This window comes from Schistocerca gregaria, chromosome 7, assembly GCF_023897955.1.
Source record: "Schistocerca gregaria isolate iqSchGreg1 chromosome 7, iqSchGreg1.2, whole genome shotgun sequence".
Taxonomy (NCBI): domain Eukaryota; kingdom Metazoa; phylum Arthropoda; class Insecta; order Orthoptera; family Acrididae; genus Schistocerca; species Schistocerca gregaria.
The window spans coordinates 207,724,318-207,734,027 of NC_064926.1; the positions used below are offsets into that span (position 1 = coordinate 207,724,318).

Sequence of the window (9,710 nt, forward strand, 5' to 3'; positions counted from 1 at the left end):
TGGATACCTCCCGTAAGATTAATTACACAATTTGGGCAGGCAAATGAAGAGTGGAAAGCGTCCTAGTGTCATTTTTTCACAAAAGGCATTTTCAGTGCTACTGTGTTCTCAGTCTTCCGATGCATGTTGCTAGGCTTCATCAAGATGCCAAATCTTGTAGAAAGTCCTTCAGACAAATGTTAGTAGATGGTGCATGGTTTTTGTTTACTGAGTTTCCCCCTCCTCTCTCTCTCTCTCCGTCCGAACAGGCTTTGGTATCCCCAATAGTATCGACTGACGGCCATGTCAACCTCAGGCGACTGGCATCATGGCATGCAGATATGGAGGGGCATGGGGTCAGCACGGTGCTTTCAGCCATCATCAGTTTACATGACCTGAGCTGTAACTAAGTAGCTCGTCAACTGTCCTCACAAGGGCGGAGTGCATCCCACTTGCCAACAGCGCTCAGGAGGCCCAGATGGTCACCCATCCGAGTGCTAGCCAAGCCCGACGGTCCTTAACTGCAGTGATCTGATGGGAACCAGTGTTGCCACTGCGGGAAGGCCATTGGCCAGAGTTTCCCTCTGAAGCTCCAGAATATAAAAAATGAGAAGCGATATTTTTTCGCTACAGTTCTGTATTTCTGTGTTTGTGTTATCACAAATAAAACGTAGTGCTACAGTATTACATCCACTTGGGACAATAACATTCTTCGTGCTATTTCATGGAAAGTATGACTGTAGCAAACGCAACTTGATTCTTGCAGAGGATAAAACAACAACCATCTTCTGTTAATCATACTATTTATTTACGCAAATAGCGCCATTACCGGTTTCGAACCTACTGCTTCGTCTTCAGAAGCTTGTTCATGTTTATACCAGATTTGTTATTGTTTGCCATAGTTTTCAGAAAAAACGGTTAGAAACTAATGTAAACAACAACAAATGTGCATTACGGTGCATTAAATACTATTATCGCCGAACATGAGCGTTTTGGTGCTCCGGGTGCTATGGTATAGCACTTTACTTTTCCCTCACGTGCATCTTTTCAGGGGTGCATTCGGCGCTGACTTCATTCTTATAGCTTAAAATGCGCGACCACATCGAACATCGCAGATGGAGAAGTTCTTGGAAAGAAAGGATACTAGGCAAACGGACTGACCAGCCCGTTTCCCAGTCATGAATCCAATCGAACACGCGAGTGATTCGTTGGGGAAGCGTATTGCGGCACATCATCTTTACACTGGAGTCGCTCTTTATACCGCGCCAACGGTCGCTTAGCATTGGTTGCGGATATGTGTGACTTACGAGGAACTCCTCAACCCATGTGGGGCATTCCTTTTAGCTCCGTATGTGAGCTCATTGTGTTCGCTGGACTGCAGGTATCACGAGTGCTGACGACATGCAGTCGTATACAATAACCCTCCTTAATGCTCGACGATCCGTTCCGGCTAATATGAGAGTTGCCTGGTCTTTGTTTACCTTCGGTTGATCCTTCACATTTCCACAACACAATCCCATCATCAAGTGGCGACTTGGGCAACTCTAGAAGGGCTATAACGTTCCTGACAGGTTTCTTCCTTAGGTTACATTCTTCGAATAGTCCACGTTCGAAGTCACTGAGCTCTTCTAATCGAGCCATTCTGTTGTTACAACAGCTCTGCTGAGAGTAAAATGCTGCGCATCTCTTTTTATGTTGGTGGGTCCGCCTCTCGTGGCATCTACCGATCAGCTTCGTATTACCTATGGCGTACGTAAACTTTTGATCGGGAAATGTATAAAGGATGCGTATAATTATCATTAAACTTTCGCTGTTTGAGAGGGCCTCTATGAAACACGAATAATGGTAGGAGAATGAAACTTTGTGGAAAAGGTTGTAAGACGTAAGAAAGAGGAATAGCGAATTAACCATTCAAAGAAACACATTTTAAAATCCACATGAGAGAGTAACATCTGCTAATTGCTTACCATGTTTAAGTCCCAGTCTACAAACGTTGCTCAGTTTGATGACCATCCCCGACAGCCTGTAACCTCACTAGAGGTTGCTCTACTGCTGCCCAAAACATCTCAGATGGGATGTTCGCTGTACTCGTTTCCAGCTTCCAACGTGTGTGAGTGTTCCGTTGATAAGCCGTGTCCTGTAGGCAAGCCCACAGCCAGAAATTACATAGGTTACAAACTGGTGATCTCCCTGGCCACGCAGTTTGGGACGATGAGCCAACGATTCGGTTTTCTTCAAATATGCTACGGAGTAACCCAATAGCTTCCCAAGATATGTGGAGTGGAGCTCCATCGTGCAGCAAAACAGTCGAGTCAGAAGCACCTCTCTTCCTTAAAGCAGAGATCACAAGTTGGCGAAGTAAATCACATTAACGTGTGTTGTCTACGGTGCATGTTCTTAGCCGTTCGGGTCCAAGTTCCTCTTGCGCTCTCATGCCAGTACCGGCCCCTAGACGCAAGTCATGACACTAACACTACTAACAAAGCAAATCCTGCAGCACACACGGTCAGAACATCATTCCTGTAAAGCTGGGCACGCATGCGATAAATAGTTTTCCGTCTACATTGACTCAAGTAGCGAAACTTTAATTATAACCACCTTTATACACTGATGAGTTTCGTAACGTTTTAAAATTCTGTTCATTATTTTAAACAGCAGTTAGAAAGTACTGATGGATGGTGATGCTGATAAAACTGACGTAATCTTGATGCCTGTGGTACATGATAATGGCCACGTTCGGGATGGATGTGGAATGATGAGTACTCCAGTGAGGCCCTGTGGAACAGGAAGAGCAACTGACAGTTATTATGGGGGAGAACTGGAGAAGGAGGACATAGAGAGATGGAGCGTTGTTAAATAGGTCTGGAAGGGAGGGTACGCCTGGGGACGGATTTCGTGGTTGGGTAGTGAGTTGGCGTCCCAGCGGTAGAAAATGGACAAGGCATGGAGGTGGATGAAGTTCAAATGTTGACGCAACAGCGTAGTAATCGCTGGATTGGTGACTGGTAAGTGGAGTGTTGGGTGCTGGAACTGGGTCTTCCGATTAATGTATTTGATCTGGATGTGCAGAAAGAAGAGAAAATGTTGTAGGAAGTGGATGGACTGCTATAGGATGCAAACTGAGGATGGTAGGTTGATGAAGAAGACAAGGTGAAGTGCAAGTCCTTCTAGGCTTTAAGGGATTTATAGAATTTAGGAAAGGCGACGAGCATTTGCACAAGTTACAATGGGGACAACGACGAATTTATTTTAGGGTAATTGCAAGTAATACCTCGAAAAACGAAAATTGCGTATTTATATTTTTGTTTGTTGGCAGGTATGAAGGTGCAGTCCGGGCCAGACAGAACTATCTGCGCCAAATTACTGTAGCCAACCGACAGAAGTGGCAAGAACAATGGCGAGGCACATTGTTATAGGCCGGTAATTTGTTTTCTGCAGCTCAAAGAAAGAAACACTGTAACAATCGGTTCTGACCTGTTGCTGCTTTATGGCACAGTAGGTGACACAGACGCTTCCAGCTTAATCAAACAGTTACGAGTGACAAAGAACGAAATGGCAGACCATTCCTATGTGAAGAACCAGGAATCTCACGTGAATTACAATTGAGGCGGTAGTGGATAAAGTGAAAAGTAAACATGAATGAGTATTCAAAGTCTTGCGCTACATTTTTAGCACGTGAAAAGGCCTCCGGTCGCTGGATTGACGGTTGCTTACACCCGTCCAAACAGCCCGCCGAACAAAGGCAGCTGTGGATGCGTTGCAATTACAATACGTAACGAAGTTCAAAATTACTTGCTTATCCGCCTAATCAACATGGACGAGTGCTCGGTATCTGAGTGTGTGGCATAGACAAAGAGGCTGAGCAAGCAGTGAAAACGTAGGTACACCACAATCGAAGGCCATCAGGCAAGATGATGTCGAGTGGTTTTTGGGACTGCCACAGCGTGGTGCTGACAGGCTAAATTCGATAGGGGGCAAACAGTCACAGGAGCACAGTGCCGGAATCTCCTCCTCCCTGCTCCCATCCGGCTCCAAAGCATCATACCCTATTGACATGACATCAATGAGTGACTTCTTCCAATTTCCTCAGTTGAAGAAACCATTGGATGGTAGGGAGCGCCAGAATGGCATACAAAGTGACTTTCCAGCGATAACGCTTTCTGACCAGCCACAACCAGGACCTCTGCTAAATCATTTATGGTTGGGAGAAACATGTCACGTTGAAGGGTAAATATCTAGAGAAGGACTGACACCGTCACGGAGCAGCCCGATGTTTTGTGGGTACGGGTCATAAGTAGGGTACTGGTAGAAGTTGTGAAGGCATTGCTAATTACGCATATAAATTTTTTTCGTGATTTTCTTTAGATTTCTATTCTTTTTTCTTTTGTTCATATGGGCATTTCTAATTGTGATTATGTAACATTCTACTGTGGTTTTTAAATGTAAAGATGCAATTGCGATTATTTCGTTTGCAAATGGATAAATATGTTTCTTGATTTGTACCTGTGGTAAAGTTTGTAAAGTTCTCTTTTGGAATATTATTAATTGTGAAAAATGCAGTCAGTAACATTTATAAACATTTACATAATTTACGATAACGATATAACACCTATAGACAGGGGACAGCGATAGTGATGTCGATAGTCGAAAGGTTGTTGTGTAGTAGAGGGGATGGTGGATGGTGTGTCTGCGAAGCGTGCGCGGAAAAATAGTACTGTGTTTTATGAAAAGCATACGTAATTGTATGGACAGTTATACCAAACTATCAGATTGTTAATTGTCTTTACCACTGCGGTATGTAATGCCATCGCCAGCGAACTTTAAGAGCAAAGAAACCGGACGGGGAAAGTGCCGCAAACAATACTTTGTTGTGGCCGACACGAACAGTGCTTTTATGCGAATGAACTTTGCTGGTATTGGTTTTGGGTGGTGGAACTGTTGTCTATCACATTCTGTCAAACCGTGAAAGTGAAGACTTTAATTAATTGTGCAATATAAATGACTTTCAGTGACGTTGTCGAAGTTTGAAAAGCGAGAACAGAGTGGACATTGTTTACGGTGTGCTTCATACACAAGAACAATTCTGTGAAATGTGTATTTGTGGCTAAGACTATATGAATGTGATGAACTGTGTAACTATGGACGATAGCGTCACGGATAGTGCATGAAGTGTAAAAACGAGCGATGTCTACGTCAAGTACTTTGAATGAGAGGACATGTCAACAACGGGCGTATACTGGCGTCTTGTGGTTTGTTAATCACCACGAGGTTAATGATACAGCTGTGCCGGAACTTTATTTGCGTTTCGCCGGAGAAGATTAACCAGCGGAACTGCCTGTGTCCTGCTCTCATCATCGTAACCCGCCGACATCGTGCTGCCCAACGCAACGCTTCATATGCAACAAAAAGTTAAGAGATTTCGCCGAACGCTATCCCTTGACCTAGAATCTTTCTTTCTCTATTAAAAGTATAAGAATTACAGACTCTATTCAAATAAATTCTTTGTTTAGTTAATGTTTGCTTTCTGCTAACGAAAATAAAATTACAATCAGTGAATTAAAAGTTGCCTGGTAGTCATTGTTGAAACCCCAGTAAATATAAACTTCTTCCTCTAATTAGAACTAATTCTTCTTGCATGTCAAAATTATTGTAATTATTTTATGTAGTTTTATGTATTGTTATGAGACTAGATATGTGACAGTGACTAATATGAGTATTTTGTCGCGAAATATGGCTTCGCGCGAAAATTACGGCGACCGCCATTATTGCTTGCGTTCTGACCAATAACGTAAAAGCTGCTATTCCCGTATTGGTGCATTTCCTGACGTGAGCGTGACTTATAAATGTCAGCTGTTAAACCACGTAGGGACTGTTTACCCAGTAATAAATGTTTTTGATATTGTATTGCTACGAGTCGTAGTATTTAGACACTGGTTATACTCAAACGTGGATAGATGAATGGTGTTCATGCAATTATTAACAGTATTGTGTGTGATTCACGAAATTTTGTCACTTTTTCTAATTCCTTTAAGATATTGTCTTAGATGTCTTTGAAGTTTCAGAGAACATATACACAAGTTTGTCGGTTCTGGTTAATTTCAGAGCAGTTCCTCGTGAATATTAGAGTTTTCAGTTCATAAACAAAGTGGGATCGGGACCAATTGAGAAGCATAACAAAGAGTGTGGTTTTCCAACTAGAATTTTGGATGACTTCACAGCTCAGATTTTGATAATTATTTTTCCTGTGGGTTGAGGTCATCACAAAGTATGCAGATCCAAAGTGAGACCTGTTAGTAGTTTCAGTGGTGTGTGTGGGTGTACTGCGCCCAAGCTTTATTTGTAATCTGTCAGGGGACGAGAGCACCTGGTTCGCCTCGCACGGACAGGATGAAAGACCTTGTCATCGGAGCCGACATCGGATTCAAGTGACATTAAGTCCTAGGTATCCTAAACAGGGCTCTAGCTACTTGTGTCAATATGAATCTCGAAGTTACGGACAGCTACAGGACCAGTTTTCTTTTTCCTGGAACAAATAAATCCGTTCTTCCACGAATTCGCAAGATTCCAGCTACGATTATGTCGAGCGAGCAAATTTTTTCCGCAGTCACGAGAACGAAATCCACCCATAGACGCTCACTCACGGACTGCAACTTAAAAGCTTATTTCCGAATTATCAGGGCTATAAAAAGAGATGCCAGACATTGACGCTTCAGGGGAAAGCAAAATAAGTATAATTCATAGAGATCAAGTATTTTTTATGTTTAACCTGCAAATGAAACAGTCACGAAATAAAAGTTAGTGTCACTTTAAACATTGTCGGAAAACTGTATCAGCCGTAAGAAATATCAAGTTCACATCCATATATACTTCTACCTAGATACTCCACAAGCCAACATACAGTGCGTGGCAGAGGGCACCCTGTAACACTATTAGTCATTTCATTTCCTGTTCCACTCGCAAATAGATCGAGAGAAAAACACCTACCTATATGCCTCTGAATGAGCCTTCATTTCTCGAATCTTTTCTTCGTGGTCCTTACGCGCAATGTACGTTAGCGGCAGTAGAATCGTTCGGCAGTCAGCTTCAGGTGACGATTCTCTAAATTTGCTCAATAGTGTTTGTCGAAAAGAACGTCGCGTTCCCTCCAGGAATTCCCATTTGAGTTCCCGAATCATCTCCGTAACACGTGTTTTCGAACCTACCGGAAACAGGTTTAGCGTCACGCCTCTGAATTCGTCAGATGCCTTCCTTCAGTTCGACCTGGTACTGATCCCAAACACTCGAACAGCACTCAAGAACAGGTCGCACCAGCGACCTGTATGCGGACTGCTTTACAGGTGAACCACTCTTTCCTAAATTTCTCGCAATAAACGGAAGCTTCTCTACCACAGTTCTCACACTCTCATTCAATTCCATGTCGCTTTTCAACGTTAAGTCCAGATATTTAAACGACTTGACCGTGTCAAGAAGGATACTACTAATACTGTAACCGAACATTAAAGGTTTGTTCTTTCTACTCATCCGTACTAGCTTACATTTTTCCACATTTAGAGTTAGTTGTAATTCAGAACGAGATTTTCATTCTGCAGCGGAGTGTGTGGTGATATGAAACTTCCTGGCAGATTAAAACTGTGTGCCGCACCGACACTCGAACTCGGGACCTTTGCCTTTCGCGGGCAAGTGCTCTACCATCGGGGCTACCCAAGCACGACTCACGCCCCGTCCTCAGACCTTTACTTCTGTTAGTACCTAGTCTCCTACCTTCCAAACAAGCTCTCCTGTGAACCTTGCAGAACTAACACTCCTGAAAGAAAGGGCATTGCCGAGACATGGCTTAGCCACAGCCCTGGAGATGTTCCCAGAATGAGATTTTCATTGTGCAGCGGAGTGTGCGCTGAAATGAAATTTCCTGCCAGATTAAAACTGTGCGTCGGACCGAAACCCGTACTCGGGACCGTTGCCTTTTGCGGGAGCATCCCCCAGGCTGTGGCTAAGCCATGTCTCCGCAATGTCCCCTCTTTCAGGAGTGCTAGTTCTGCAAGGTTCGCAGGAGAGCTTCTGTAAAGTTTGGAAGGTAAGAGACGAGATACTAGCAGAAGTAAAGCTGTGAGGAAGGGGCGTGAGTCGTGCTTGGGTAGCTCCGATGGTAGAGCACTTGCCCGTGAAAGGCAAAGGTCCTGAGTTCCAGTCTCGGCCCAGCACACAGTTTAAATTCGCCAGGAAGTTTCATATTAGTTGCCATTCATCACACCAATTAGCAATTTTGTCTAAGTCATTTTGTATCTTCCTATAGTCACTCAGTTTCGGCACTTTATCCTACACCACAGCATGATAAGCGAACAACCGCAGATTGCTGCCCTCACTGTCCGCCAAATCATTTATGTATACAGAGAACAACAGCGTTCTCATCATAGTTCCCCGGGGCACTCCTGACAGTACCCTTGTCTGCGATGAACATTCGCCGTCGAGGTCAACATACTGGGTTCTAGAACTACAGAAATTTTCGAGCCACTCACATATCTGTGAACTTATTTAATACGCTCGTACCATCATTAACAGCCTGCAATGGGGCACCCTGTCAAATTCATTCCGGAAATCTAGATGTATGGAATCTGCCTATTACCATTGATCCATTGTTCACAGTATTTCATATGAGAAAAGGGCAAGCTAAGTTTCGTGCGAAAGATGCTTTGTAAAGCCATGATGATTCGTGGACATAAGCTTCTCAGATTTCAAGAAAGTTTATTATATTAGAACTGAGGAGTTAGAGATATTGGTCTGTAATTTTGCGGGTCCATTCTTTTACTCTTCTTATATACTGGCCTCACCTGCGCTTTTCTCCAGTCGTTTGGGACACTGTACTGGGCGAGAGATTCACGATAAATGCAACCTATTTAAGGAGCCAGTACCGCAGACTACTCTTTGTAAAACCGAATAGGGATTTCATCCGGACCTGATGGCTTATATGCTTCCAAATCTTTTAGTTGTTTCTCTATGTCAGGTATGCTTATTACTAAGTCGTCCATATGGGAGTCTGTCCGATGGTTAAATGACGGTATATTTATTTTTTCCCCTGCGTCAACGATTTCTTGAACGTGGAATTTAAGACTTCGGTTTGCGTTTTGCTATCCTCAGTTGCCACACCAGACTGGTCAATAAGGAACTGAATGGGAGCCTAGCTTCCCCATATTCTTCGCCTCGACGGTTAACAGCAATGTTCCACTGTCATTTCTAATCAATGCAATAGTCATAGGAAATCGAACTGTCACATAAAGCATTAATTAGCGACAATTAAGCGATAAATCTTCTTGTAACTAACATTAGCGATCGTTGCACAGCTTCACTGACAATGGTTTCTTGTACCTAGGTGCCTCGTTCCGATTCCTCTGTCCGTCCCTCGCGTTCCCCTCCTCTTCCGTCGCCATCGATCGACTCGAGCCGATCGGTTGCTCACTGTCGAGGCGTTGGCGCGAGGCAGCTCGCAAGAGCAGATCGGTGAATAAACGTGCCTAGGGGATGATCATTTCTCGTAAAATTTCCACGTTGTAATATGATAACAACCTTCATAATTAAACTGTGATTTCTAGTTCAGCTCAATTACACGACATTTTATTTCTCCATCACATATTGCCCGTTCCAAAACACATAGGTTATACGTTTCGGTAGACTGCCTTCATCGCATCGAAACACAAAAGAACAATCAGTACAGTGTATTACGTAAAAAATAGTAC

General features: G+C 43.5%; 1 pseudogene; it reads right to left on the reverse strand.

Annotated features, from left to right (window-relative positions):
- Window positions 1-432: 432 nt before the first annotated feature.
- On the reverse strand, window positions 433-551 carry LOC126282603 (5S ribosomal RNA; annotated as a pseudogene).
- Between the last annotated feature and the right edge of the window lie 9,159 nt (window positions 552-9,710).